This window comes from Nelumbo lutea, chromosome 1, assembly GCF_056320005.1.
Source record: "Nelumbo lutea isolate HS-2025 chromosome 1, American lotus-T2T, whole genome shotgun sequence".
Lineage (NCBI taxonomy): Eukaryota > Viridiplantae > Streptophyta > Magnoliopsida > Proteales > Nelumbonaceae > Nelumbo > Nelumbo lutea.
In genome coordinates, this window is record NC_142684.1 from 221,230,311 (window position 1) to 221,244,131 (window position 13,821).

Sequence of the window (13,821 nt, forward strand, 5' to 3'; positions counted from 1 at the left end):
CATGACATTTGCAAGTAAAGAACTCTGAATAACGGAAAGAGATTTATGACCTCCTACATTAAGATTAGATAGAGCACTTTATTAGGATTGAAAGTTCAAAATATAATCAAATTAAAACAAACATGTTAAAGAATGGAAAAAGGCTAAAAATGCAGAAAACTGGGAAAAATATAAAACCATAAGAAAGGAAGTTAAAAAAAAAAAAAAAAAGTGAATGAAGTTAAATGTAGGACATATGATGAACATTACCATAAATTAGGCACTAAAGAGAGAAAAAAGGAATGTATAAACTAGCAAAGTTGAGAAAAAGGAAAGGCAAAGATTTAAACCATGTTAGGTGCATTAAAGATGAAGATCAAAGAGTCTTGGTAAAAAGATTAAGAAATCAGTAGAAACTAAAAAAAAAAAACAAAAGATTGCCAAAAAATTAAGAGAACAAAGGTGTTGTAAAGAACAAGAAGAAAGAAGAGAGAAAGAATGAGAGAACAATGAGGAGGCAAAACGTTCTCAAACCACCTGCCTCCTCCACTTATATTTATAATTAATTGATGTGGTACAAAGACTAAACAGCATTTAATAGGGTGGCAAGAACTAAAGGGACCACAAGCTACTTAAAAAAAAAAAAAAAGTGGGCTTAGGCCCAACAACTAAAAGAACATAACGGGTAATAAAAACATAAAAGATAATTAGGCCCACAAAGCCGTCAGCCCACTAGGGTGATTCTAGGCACCCTGTGAGTGATTCCAGGTATTTTTCTCACACCTTTCTCTCCCTATTTTCTCTCTTGTTCCTCCAAGAAGCCATTAGAACCTTCAACGGCCATAAAACTCTGATCCAAGAGACCATTCAATATTCTCTAAGGACAAGAACTGAGCCGGTCCTACATCAAGATGTAAATCATTCCCAACCTGTGTAGATCACGTTCTAGTTTGCACTTTGCAAATCCTTTAGTGAAGACATTTGCTAATTGCAACTCTGATGTGACATAAGACAAACACATCTCACCTAAGGACACCCTCTCTCTAATAAAGTGTCTGTCAAACTCAATGTATTTGGTCCTATCATGCTGAACCGGGTTGTGTGCAATATTAATAACAGCTTGGGGGTATTTTGTAACGTGGATGAGAAATTGGCGGGTGTGGACTAGTCCACACTGTTGGTTCGGCAGTCTTAATTTGTATGTTTATCTTTGTTGGGTCTTAAGTCAGTAGTTATTGGGCCTTACTTACTAGGCCTAATCTTATTTAGTGTTTATTTTGACTAGGTGTCCCATCACTAATCAGGGGGCATTCTTGTCTATTTATGTAACATTATGTAATGTCCTTATATATAATAGATTAGGGATGGCTGAGCACTATTCTGCCGCCCATCTCATTTTTTCTTCTTCTTCTTCCTCTTCTTCTCTCATTCGACAACCCTATTTCAGCAAACACACACCAAACCAGGAATAGGAAGAAGAACAAGATGCAATAAGAGCAAGACACTCCCCCTGAGAAAAAACACCAAAGAAAAGGAGAGGACTCAAATAAAGTAACATCCAGGGTAACATATTGTTAGTGTAGGGGTATTTCTGTCTTTATACTTATGTTGAGGTTGTTGATCTGTAATATTAAATAAGAACTAGTGTCCCTCACTTAAGTAAGGGCACATGTGTCTTTTCCATTATGTTAGTAATATAAAACATGTCTGGCCAAATGGAAGAGGTAATTTTTTCTCTCATTCGAACCAGACTTTTCTTCTCTCCTTTTCTCCACTTTTCTCTCTTTCTTTCATCTTTCTTCTTCTCTCTTCTTGGCTGTTATCAGTCTAACAGAACTCAAGGGCAGGCCGAATCATAACATGGTATCAAAGCACAACTAAGCAATTCGGATCTGCCATCGATTGGAGATAAGGGAAAGGGCTGAAAAGGAGTGGTCGCCCTCTTCCCTTGGAGGTCTCTATGCCTCCAGTTGTGCTGTTCATGGTCGGTTGATGTGGTTTCTAAGAAACCCTCCCCTAATCGATGAAGAGAAGAGGATTGATTTGTGTGGTGCAGTGCGTGTCTTATGTGGTCTAATTTTCTTTTTGTGTAGTTTGTTTTTCGGGTGATGAGGTAAGAGATTTCTATGCATATTCTTGTTATGAATCAAATAGGAAGTATGTTCCAGATCGTATGGTGGGATTTCAGATTGTAGTGTGCTAGGGTTTATGCTCTTTTTTTTGTATGATTCGAAGGGGGAGTGGTCCTCGTATATAGTGGTGAGATTTCAGGTAGTCGTGGGGTAGGGTTTGTGGTGTAAAGAGTACAATCTTCAGCAATAACAAGTGCTGAAACCAGTGTGATCAGTGTGATCAAGTAGTCTGCAGTGTGCCGAATTCAGTAATAACAGAATTCAGCAATGGGAGATAACAGTGATAGCAAATCTAATGTGATGATACCTACTAACTACCTGAATGTTCAAATGACCTCCAATAAACTAAATGGAGAGAATTATGTACCTTGGGCTAAATCTGTAGAAGTTTTTTTCTGAAGGCAAAGAAAAAGGTGAAACACATAAGGGAGGAGAAACCCTCCACTGATTCTCACGAGTATGATGACTGGGAACAACAAGATGATGCAAAGATTATCACATGGTTGTGGAACAGTATGGAACCCAAGATTAGTGTAAATTTCATGTTTCTTAACACTGCCAAAGATGTGTGGGACCGTGCTAAGAAATTGTATTCTGGTCAAGACAATACAACCATAGTATATCAGCTATATCAGTAATACTTTAATCTGCAAAAGGGCAATCAGAGTCTTGAGGAGTACTATGCTAGTATGAGAAACATTCGTAATGAGTTGAATGTTTATCACCCCATCACTTCTAATGTCAAAATTCAGCAACAACAGAGAGAACAGCTTGATGTGACTCGATTTTTGGTGGGGCTGAAATCTGAGTATGAACCAGTGCGGGCTCAGATACTAGGAGGGTCAGCTCTCCCTTCCTTAGAAATGGTGTTTGCTCGACTTCGGAGGACTTCCATTGGATCTACTGAGAACTCTAATGTTTCTGATAGATCAGCCTTTGCAGTATCAAGGGGCCGTGGTGTTAGAGATGGAGCTTGAGGAGCTCAGTCTGGCCGTGGTGGTAGCAGTGGTCTGGTATATGGCTGGAGTGGTGGTGGTGGACCTACATATAACCGTGGTGGTGGTCGTACTAGAGGTAGAGATTCAAGGGGAGCCCGTGGCAGAGGACGTGGCTCGGGTCCGAGGAGATGTACTCATTGTGGTATAGATGGACATACCAATAATTATTGCTATGACTTGCATGGTCCACCCTTAACTTGGGCCAATCATGCCATGACTAGTGACACCAGTTTCAAATAGGAGAGTCGTTCAGTTGATCAAATGCCTCCTACATCCACAGATGTTCCCTGGAAGGAGATGGTGAATGTTCCCCGTGATGAGTATGAGAGGTTTGTCCAATCCACATCTCAACAGAACACGGCTACTTTCGCACACTCAGGTATGGCTTGTTTGGCATCCACACCCAATTCCTGGATTATTGACTCTAGAACCTCAAATCACATGACTGGAACTCCAGGTGTGTTTTCTTCCCTCTCTCATTGCTCAACATCACAATCTATTACCCTTGCTAATGTTAACATGACCCCCTTATCTTTATCCTCAGTTTTGTATGTCCCTAAATTTCCATTTAACCTTATGTCCGTTAGTAAGTTGACCAAGTCATTCAATTGCTCAATTACTTTTTACCCTTCTTTGTGTTTTTTTCAGGATCTCAAGACAGGGATAAAGATTGGCGGAGGGCATGAAGCCGGTGGATTGTATTATCTTGATAGTGGTGGAAGAACATCAACAGCTCTCCAGTCATCTCTCTCTCCTCTCTTGTGGCACTATCGATTTGGTCATCCTTCGCTGAAAATTTTGAAACCTTTGGTTCCTTCGTTGAGTCAACTTTCTGTTTTAGATTGTGAGTCGTGTCAGTTGGGGAAACATCATCGTGTTCCCTTTAGTACTAGGGTTGATAACCGTGTGTCAAGTCCTTTTTCTTTGGTTCATTCAGATGTTTGGGGTCCTTATAAAGTGATGTCATACAATGGATATAGATATTTTGTCATTTTTGTTGATGATTATTCAAGAATGGCATGGCTCTATTTAATGAAAGAAATGAGTGAATTGTTTACCATCTTCCAAAAATTTTATGCTGAGATTCGCAACCAATTTGGTGTTCACATTAAAATTTTTCGTTCCGATAATGGCCGTGAATATTTCTCTTCATCATTTCAAGAATACTTTGACCAACATGGCATTAGACATTAGACCTCATGTACCTACACCCCACAACAAAATGGGGTGGCTGAGAGAAAGAACCGTCATCTTTTGGAAACAACTCGATCCCTCATGCATCACATGAATGTTCCCAAACCCTTTTGGAGTGATGCGGTGCTTATTTCTTGCTTCTTGATTAATCGGATGCCCACGTCTATCCTTGATGGTCATTCCCCATTCACTACCTTGTTTCCCACCTTGTCACCATTTCCTCTTTCTCCTTGGGTTTTTGGGTGTGTCTGCTTCGTCCATAATCTGGGCCCCGGGAAGGACAAGTTAGATACACGATCCATTAAGTGCATCTTCCTTGGCTATTCCCGGACCCAGAAAGGGTATAAGTGTTATCATCCTAGTTCTCGATGTTCCTTTGTGTGTGCTGATGTTACCTTTTTTGAGTCTACTCTGTTTTTCTTGAGGTCCAGTGATGCTTCTTCCTCCTCATCACCTCCTCTTCCACTTCCAGTTACGAATTCCGTTCCCCTTGTTCCAGTCGTGACCAAGTCCTTGCCTCCAGTGCCACCACATGTTGAACAGCCACCTATCCGTCAAGTGTAAACACATCGTCCACATGTACCGACTACTACTCCTCCAGCTCCATCAACGTCGACAGATCCGGCAGTTGTCTCCACACCAGCCCCGAACCCAGTATATGATCTTGATCTTCCCATTGCCTTGCATAAAGGTAAACGCACTTGTACCCTTCATCCTATTTCTAATTATGTTTCACTCACTCACCTTTCCGCTTCCCATCGCCAGTTTATCTCTTTGTTATCCTCAATTGTTGTCCCTAAGGATGTCCAAGAAGTCCTTGCCTCTCTAGGGTGATGTCGTGCAATGGAAGAAGAATTCTCAGTTCTAACTCATAATCATACTTGAGACGTCACTACTCTTCCTCCTGGGAAGCAAGTTGTCAGTTGTAAGTGGGTTTATACTGTTAAGTATTTACCTGATGGAAGTGTAGAGCGCCTGAAAGCTCGATTGGTTGCAAAAGGGTACTCCCAAACATATGGTATTGACCACACAGAGACCTTCTCCCCAGTTGCTAAGATAGGTTTGGTTCGTGTTGTGATCTCTCTTGCTGCTATGTATGATTGGCCCCTCTATCAGCTTGATATCAAGAATGCTTTCTTGCATGGTGATTTACTCGAGGAGCTCTCTATGGAGCAACCAACGGGGTTTGTTGCTAAGGGGGAGGATGGTAAGGTATGCAGACTAAAGAAGACTATTTATGGGCTTAAACAGTCTCCTCGAACATGGTTTGGTAGGTTTAGTGAGGTGCTAAAGAAGTTTGGTATGAAACAGTGCCAAGTTGATCATTCTGTCTTCAGTCATGACTCTCAGGCAGGAAAAATCCTATTGGTGGTGTATGTAGATGATATTGTTATTACCGGGAATGATAAAATGGGCATTGACAGGTTGAAGACTTTTCTACAGGAACATTTTCAAACAAAGGACCTTGGTAAATTGAAATATTTCTTGGGGATAGAAGTAGCAAGGTCTACGCATGGTATTAATTTGTGCTAGAGGAAATATGTGCTTGATTTGCTCAAGGAAAACTTGTGAATGGGATGCGGTTAGTGTGGTAAGTCAATCCATGCAGAAACCTCTGGTTCCTCATTGGGATGCGGTTCTAAGAATTGTGAGGTATTTAAAAGGGGCTCCTGGTCGTGGTTTGATATACAAAAGTGGTGGAAAACTTGAAATAGAAGGATATATTGATGTTGACTGGGCCGGTTCTATGTATGATAGGAGGTCTACCACAAGCTATTGCACTTTTCTTGGGGGTAATCTGGTGACATGGAAAAGTAAGAAGCAGACAGTCGTGGCGAGAAGCGGTGTAGAGGCAGAATATAGAGCTATGGCACATACTACTTGTGAATTAGTGTGGCTAAGGAACCTTCTACAAGAGATAGGATACAATGTTAACACTCCAATGAAGCTCTATTGTGACAATCAGGCTGCAATTCATATTTCTTCTAATCCGGTGTTTCATGAAAGAACCAAGAACATAGAGGTTGAATGTCACTTTGTGAGAGAGAAGGTGTTAAATGTAGTGATAGACACTGCAAATGTTAACACAGGAAAACAGTGGGCATACTTGTTTACAAAAGGGTTGAGTCGAGGAAGAGTGGACTACATATGTAACAAGCTGGGATTATATGATATATACTCACCCACTTGAGGGGGAGTGTTAGTGTAAGGGTATTTCTATCCTTATACTTATGTTGAGGCTGTTGATCTGTAATATTATATTAGAACTAGTGTCCCCCACTTAAGTAAGGGTACATGTGTCTTTTCCATTATGTTAGTAATATAAAACATGTATGGTCGAATGGGAGAGGTAATTTTTTCTCTCATTCAAACCAGACTTTTATTCTCCCCCTTTCTCCTCTTTTCTCTGTCTTTCTTTCTTCTTTCTTCTTCTCTCTTCTTGGCTGTTATCAGACTAACAGAACTCAAGGGCAGGCCGAATCATAATACATATCGACTCCCTGAAACCGGATTATAGCAACAATGCCCCTTCTGGTTTTGATTGTGCCTAAGGAAGACACACTTCCTGGCTTTAAGATCAAGTTTATTATGGTGAGGGCCAAATATTGTGAACAAAAGTACACCCAAAGATTCTCAAAGAAATATGAAACAACTCTCCCTTAGAAAACAGAGAAGACCATATGGTGTCTTAAACTCAAGAATACGTGAAGGCATACGATTAATTTATACACAACATCACCCCAAAACTAAACTGGAATTAAAGCATATATTATGATACTCCTAGCCACCTCAAGAATATGTCAGTTCTTTCTTTCTATTACTCCATTCTATCAAGGAGAATAAACATAGCTGCTCTAGTGAACCCCCCCATGCTCCAACAAATAAGTTGTTAAAACCTTCTTACAATACTCTTTGGCATTGTCTGATCTGAATATCTTAATTCTAACTCCAAATTGTGTGAGAACCATCAGATAAAATTGTCAAAAAAGGCACCTCATCTTGTGAATGCATCAAACAAATCCAAGATAACCAAGTATAATCATTCACGAACAAAAGGAAATACCGATATCCACCCATAGAGGGGATAAAGTAGGGCCCCCAAACATTAGTATGAACAATGTCAAAAGCTGAAACACTTCTTTTATTGCTTTAAGTAAATAAATGTATACAATGTTTAGCAAGTCAAAAACTTTTGCACTCCAAACTAAATAAATAAAAGACGCATGCCCTAATCTGACTCACAAACTATGATCCATTAGGACTATTACCACTGCTCACAATCATCCTCCTTGATTCCAAATCCTAAAAAAACACAACAATCAAGAAGAAAGGCCACAGAACAATTTAAAGTTTTTGTTAAGCTACTAACAGATAAGAGATTAGTATGTAACTTGGGAACATGCAAGACAAGGTAAAGTAATGGTGTCAGACACCCTAACAGTGCCTTTCCCTACTACAGGACAAGCTAAAGTGTCTAGGGATGTGGTTCTTCTACTAGAGGAGGATACACCATCAGCAGTAATGGCCACATTGGCATTCCCCTTTTTGTTTCTGAGCTTTGTTGGCATTCCCAAACGAAGAAGGCAACTTTGGGGGGAACAAAGGAGAGCCAAATCCTTTTGTCCGAAAAGGCCGGGGGGGAGGGTCCTCCATTAGCTTTTGAAAGTAGGAGTTGGAGGAGAACTGGCCTAAGGGAGTGAGGGACCAAATTAGCTTGTCTTGAGATGAGGGGTTGAGGAAGACTTTTGAGATAATGGAGAGGAGGCGGGAAATGTCTGAGATTTCAGAATCTCTTAAGTCTCTATGGAAGTTAAAATTATATGAAACTTGGTTGTTTGCCAAAAGGATGGTTGAGGATACCAGGGCATTTTTATCTCTTACTAAAGAAAACAAGGGAAAGAAATTGAAAGGGGATTGTTTCCCCACCAAAGGTCAATTCCAAAATTATATTTTATTTCCATTGCCCAATCTGTACCTAATGAAGGAAACAAAAGTTTTTTTTTTTTATCAAGGAAACAAAAGTATTTTGGGTAATAAGAATACCTTTCCATGGATTAGCAAGTGAGCATTTTGGAATCGATGGAGTGTTGCCCCTTTCCAAATGATTTTCTCCATATTTACTCTGAATCACTGCTGCCCAAAGAGCATTTTCCTGTCTTAAATCTCCATATCCACTTCCTAAGAAGGGACCTGTTTCTATCTATGATGTGCCCAAGCCCCAAACCTCCTTTCTTCAGTTTACACACTATTTCCCAATTTACCAAGTGATTTATTTTTTTCCCCTCCATCCCAGAGGACGTTACGCAGCAATTTTTCTAAGTGCTTCCTAACTCTGACTGGGATTTTAAAGACTGATAGGAAGTGTTAGAGAGAGTTGCCTTGATTAGGGTGAGCCTACCCCCTTTAGAAATGCAATTTCCTTTCCAGAACTCCAGTCTTCTTTCACTTTTCTCAATGAAAGGTTGCCAGAAGTTATCTAATGTAGGATTTCCACCAAAAGGAAGTCCTAAATAACTGATTGGCCAAGTTTCTGTTCTACGTCCCAAAGACCTTTGAAGCTCTGCCAACTCTTGTTGAGAGATGTGTATACCAATGATGCTGCTCTTCTCCAGATTGGTTTTCAGCCCTGTCACTGCTTCAAAGCACTTGAGGATGTTTTTGAGATTATGGATATATTCTCTCTTACCCTCTACAAAGAAAATTGTGTCATCAGCATATTGAAGATGAGTGATGTGGATGTCATCTCGCCCCACCATAGAGCCTTTAAAACAGTCCAGATTTACTGCCTTAGGCATAAAGGCATCAAGAATATCAGCCACAAGTGTGAACAACAAGGGGGAGAGGGGGCGTCCTTGTCTCAGGCCCCATGGAGCCTTAAAGAAGACTTTGGGGTCCCCATTGATTAGGATGGAGAACCTAGCTGATCTGATACAACCCTTCATCCAACTAACCCAAGTGTTATGAAATCCTTTCAGCTCTAAGATCCTCCACAGGCAATTCCAATCCAGCCTATCATAAGCCTTTTCAATGTCAATTTTGCAAACAACCCCTTTTTGGCCTTGTTTTTGTTATCTTCCACAACCTCATTGGCTACCAAAATACCATCAACAATCTGTCTTTCCATAATAAAAGCACTTTGAGTGGGAGCAACTACCTCTCTGATAACTCGTTTAAGCCAATTTGCCAATACCTTAGCTATAATCTTATAAAGGCTACCCAGAAGGCTGATTGGTCGAAAATCTCTTACCCCTAAAGAGCCAGTCTTCTTGGGAATGAGCTTGACAAAGGTGGAATTGGTACCCTTATTGATGATGCATGAACTGTAAAAATTCTCAAACACTTCTGACAAATCCGCTTTCACCATATCCCAGCATTCATGATAAAAAGCCTAGGAAAACCCATCAGGGCCTGTGGCTTTATCCTCATCTAATGTAAATATCGCAGATTTTATTTCTTCCTCACTGAACTCCCTCTCCAGCCAGGTTCTACCTTCTTGAGATAATTTTGGTCCTTCCCAAGCTGTCTAAGTCTCCAGACCTTGTCAGAAGAGTAGAGCTCTTTGAAACAATCTTGAGACTATGAGGTCCTAGTCTGAAGTAAGTTGGTCTCCAACTTGTAGGTCTGAGATAAAGTTTTTTCTTCTTCTACTATTTGCCAATCTAAGAAAGAAACAAGTATTACCATCACCCTCTTTTAGCCACTGACATCTGGATCTCTGCTTCCAATAAAATGTTACTTCTAACATCCTCCCATTCAGCCTGCATTACCTTCCTCCTTTCTCTTTCTTCTCTATCTAACTGACCATTACATTCTTTTTTATCCAGAATTGTTAGTTCGCTCCAAATTTTCTCTTTTTCTACCTTCAAGGGATTGAAGGTTTCCTTGCTCCAGATTTTCACCTTTTCTTTAAAATCCTGATGCAAAATCCAGTATTTCTCAAATTTGAAAGGAGACTTTGTAATATTAACTTTCTCCGTATTTAAAATAACCGGCCAATGATCTGAAGTACTCCAAGGGCTAATTTCCTGTAGCAGATTAGGGAACTTCTCTTCCCACTCTGTAGAGAAAAGGAATCTGTCCAGTTGGCTGCACACTGCATTCTCTTGCAAGATTGACCAAGTAAATTTGGCATTATGAAGGGGAGGGTCAATGAGGGAGAAGATCTGAATAAAATTAAAAAAGTCTCTCATACTCCTTGTTCATCTTGTTCCCTTAGACTTCTCTAAAGGGAATCTGGTGACACTAAAATCCCCAGCAATACACCAGGGGAAGAAATTTTGTGAATCAATTGAGCCTAACTCCTCCAAAAGAAAGGCTCTGGCTGTAGGGTTGTTTGGGCCATAAACTCCAGTGAGAATCCAACTGAAATCGAGTAGGTTCCTCTATCAACTTCCAATCCTGAAACTGAGCTTTCATCCCAAATTATAATCAGACCTCCTGAGGCTCCATTCGAGGCAATCCAAACCCATTTTTTGTTTCTAACCTCCCAAATTGAACTTTTTAATCTTCTGTTAAAATTTTCTTTTTTTGTCTCCTGTAACACTATTATGTCAAGGTTTTCTCTCATCAGCAATTCTTTGACCAAGCTTCGCTTCTGAGACCCACCTAGACCTCTCACATTCCGAGACAGGATCTTCATTAAGCACCTAGAGTTGATTTCCCCTATGGTCATAGTTTTCAAGGCGCCAAGGCGAGGCTAGGCAATAGAGGGGTGCCTTGTTGCCTAGGTTCCATAACCATCTTTCCTTAATAATTATCCATAAATTTCATGATACAAGTATAAATTTCATGTTTAAGTCTATAAAATCAACATTTTATGAGAAGAAAAAGAACAAAGGAAAGAAAATTCAAAAAAACATAGGGGCTGAACCCCTACTTTTGTTATAGGAAAAGAAGAAAAGAAAAGGTAAAAGAAGAAGAAGAAGAAGAAGATGATGATGATGATGTGGAAGAAGAAAATGTGTTGATTAGACAAAATTTTAAGTTCTTCCCTTGCTTATTGGTTCAGGTTTTGAAATCTTTGAGGGTTCAATCAAGGATCAAATTTTTTATTAAACCCCTATAATTAAGAAAATAATAAAAAGCAATTAGTATATAAACACATAAAATGAATATTCTAGTTTAATAAGGTCTACTTTATAATTATAACGTCAACAAAATTAAAAATATAAAAGTATTTTATAACATGATGCACAAAACTGCTTGGCAACTAGGCAAGGTGAGCCTCCAAGGGTGTCTTGTCACCTAGAAGTTGCCTTGACAACTATGCCTATGATCTCTTCCTCCCTGTGTTATCTCTACTCTCTCCTCCCTAATTCAAATCACATTTCAGTTTTCTGAATTCCCTTATTGACCTCAGGTGTAATCTACTTCCTTCCTCTGTCAAGAATTCGCTGATTTTCCATTTCCTCCCGTTTTTATCCATCACTGAGACTCCTAGGTTTTCTGCCATTCTATCAGTGTCACTTCCAGGGCGATCTTCTTTCAAAGGTGAAAAAACTTCTAAACCTTCCATTTCTTAAGCTTCTTTGGGATGAGTAGGGGCAGCACTTTCATCAAAACCTGAAACTGAGAAAGGGGTAGCAGGGGGCAAGGTGCCTGGAAATGATTCAAGAGAAGGAGAGAAAAGGGAAAAAAGAGGAGGGGGTGTTGAATCTGCATACCTGGATTTGGGGACTGGAGGAAAAGGGAAGGGCTTGTAAGATTTCCCATACCTTCACCGGACAAGGAGGAGACAGCCATCACTATTTGGGGTTGGTGTCAACACATCCTCTCGGTAAGTCTGAACCAGAATGGAGAGTCTAAAGCTTATGAAGTCAAACTTCTCTAATTTAGGCCCATCCTTACTAGTTGGGGACCAAATGTGCTACTAGGAGGCCTGGGCTTGGGGCTAGGGGGTTTGATTGAAGTGTGGGCCAAGTCCACTATTACGCTGACTTGGGGATGTTTGAAATTTGAAAGACTAGGGGTTTGGGTCTTGGCGGGAGGGACATCTAACATGGGGGCAGTTGCATGCCTGTCCTTGGCCAGAAAAGGGGGTGAGTCCACTCAGTTAGGGAACACCTCACAAGTTAACCCAATCGACTCGGTTTCCTTCTCCACTGAGACTACTACATTGAACCAGATGTTTCTTTCATTCAGAAGGATTGATCTTGGAACCACATGCAAGCTTCTGCTAAGAACTTGATTTTTGCCTTGGTAAGGTCTTTTTGTAATCTAGTTGAGGCATGGACTGATTCCAGACCTCCACAAAAGCTACTGATGAGCTCGAACGTGGTCTGCTTCCAGAGGTGAAAGGGCAAGCCTCTAACTTCGGTCCAACCATTAAAACTGAGCTAATTATCAAGGAAATTCACCTAAGGCCACCATCTTTATAGACTAATTGTTTTCCCAAAAATGGAGTGTATTCAATGCTCAACCATTTTTTTTGCAGATTATCTAGCTAAACAAGGGGTGGGAAGAACTAGTTTCTTTTGGGCTGTATTGTAATGTGATGTTTTTTGGGTGGGGTAAGAGATTTTACCCCCCTTCTTGTTGTATCTTTTCCATATCTTTTTAATTAATAAAAGTTTCTGTTATTAATCAAAAAAAAAATGCTCAACCATTTTTGTAGTTGCTCGTCCAATTCCACAAAGCCTATTGCTTGAGAAATGTTGAAAGGTCAGAGGGTAATCCAAGTCGGTGAATGCAAGTTTGTTGTTAGACCTCTCTCTACCTCTTCCCAAGCTAAGTCTGCTGGTATTTCACAGATAAAAGCTAGTCTCCAAGGCCCAAAAGGATTGGACTCATGTAAAATTTTGACCACTTTGCTTCCACCCACCAAAATGATTTGGCTCTTTGTATGACCCAGGGGTTGGAAGGACAGATGGGAGGGGGTGGCGGAGGTGAGTCTAGGGAAGGGAGGGACTCATAAAAGGCCCTCCAACCACTTCCATTGCGCCCTTCAAGGATGCAAACACCTCTTATTTTTTCTAAACCTTTCCAGGAGGCTATCTCATGCAACGACCCTTGTGATTAGATTTCAACTGAAGGATTGTGTGACGTTCTTAGGTTGAGATTTTTCGATCTATAGGAATTTTGTTCTCAAGGGAGAGTGAACCTAAAAAATGGATTAGTTCCTTTGTTTCCACGAATCCAAGGGAGATTCATGACCAGTATCCTCTACCTCTCTCAAGGATTTCCAAACCTCCTCTTTTATCGGTCTCCTGGGCGATTTCAAAAAATTTTTTGATTCAACTGATAAAATTTTCTGATAGCCAGGGGAGAACTCTCTCCCTGGCTGCATCTTCAGGCAGTTATTCAGTTAAAGGTGGCAAGAGACAAGGTTGAAGGTGCCACCAACTGCTATAGGAAAGCAGAAGATAAATTATAATTTTTGTTTTTTTTCTTTCTGCTACCCCAATTTGTTTTTTTTATTTTATCAATAAGAGGAAATTTAATTAAGATTAACCTCAAGGATTACAATGAGGTGGGAAATTTTCTCCACCCAAAAGATAAATTATAATTTTGCCCAAAAC

General features: G+C 40.2%; 1 protein-coding gene across 3 annotated transcripts in view; it reads right to left on the bottom strand.

The window, feature by feature from the left end:
* Positions 1-13,821, bottom strand: part of LOC148881179 (putative caffeoyl-CoA O-methyltransferase At4g26220) — a 96,665-nt gene that overhangs the window by 64,973 nt on the left and 17,871 nt on the right. The window lies entirely within an intron of this gene.